The sequence below is a fragment of the Sinocyclocheilus rhinocerous genome, unplaced genomic scaffold (genome assembly GCF_001515625.1).
Source record: "Sinocyclocheilus rhinocerous isolate Xijiao unplaced genomic scaffold, SAMN03320098_v1.1 scaffold32706, whole genome shotgun sequence".
Lineage (NCBI taxonomy): Eukaryota > Metazoa > Chordata > Actinopteri > Cypriniformes > Cyprinidae > Sinocyclocheilus > Sinocyclocheilus rhinocerous.
Genome location: NW_015645915.1, coordinates 1 through 638, shown reverse-complemented (window position 1 = coordinate 638; position 638 = coordinate 1). Strand labels below are relative to the sequence as shown.

Sequence of the window (638 nt, the reverse complement as noted above, 5' to 3'; positions counted from 1 at the left end):
TAGAGGAGAAATAAGCCAACACAACATTATAATGTCAAAGATAATGAATACCTTTTGATAGATGTTTTTTTCTCACTGAAGTTCGGTACGTCACCCGTTTGGTTCGTGTTGTTTCTTCACTGAAGTTTGGTGGTTCATCCTTTGACTCGTCACTCTTCACAGACACATGTGAGCCTGATCTTACACTAATGACACAGAGAACAAAACACTTTACTACAGGAGCTCCTTCAGTCTCATTTAAAGAGCTTTACTGTTGAGGATGGTAATTAAAGCTCAGTATAGACATGCATTTGTTCATCTATGACTGTGGAGAGATGGAAAGACATATTCATGTTTGGCTGCATGATCTATTTTTCATGGTTAATGTATACCTCCTTGTGGCTGCTTGTGTAATTGTGTTACTGGAAAGAAGCTCCAGACTGAGTTCAATAAAGAGGAAATCAGTGATTTATTGTTTTATTTCATTAATTTCTATCACAAGCATCTTAGTGGAGAAATAAGCCAACACTACATTATAATGTCAAAGATAATAAATACCTTTTGATAGATGTTTTATTCTCACTGAAGTTCGGTACGTCCCAATCCTTTGACCAGTCACTCTTCACAGACACAAGTGAGCCTGATCTTACACTAATGAC

At 36.8% G+C, this 638-nt stretch overlaps 1 long non-coding RNA gene across 1 annotated transcript; it reads right to left on the bottom strand.

The window, feature by feature from the left end:
• Window positions 1–116: 116 nt before the first annotated feature.
• Window positions 117–626, bottom strand: LOC107706943 (uncharacterized). The gene is made up of 2 exons (XR_001636202.1): window positions 538–626; window positions 117–185 (listed from the first exon to the last, which is right to left on the bottom strand). It is a non-coding gene; the product is annotated as an uncharacterized LOC107706943 (long non-coding RNA).
• Between the last annotated feature and the right edge of the window lie 12 nt (window positions 627–638).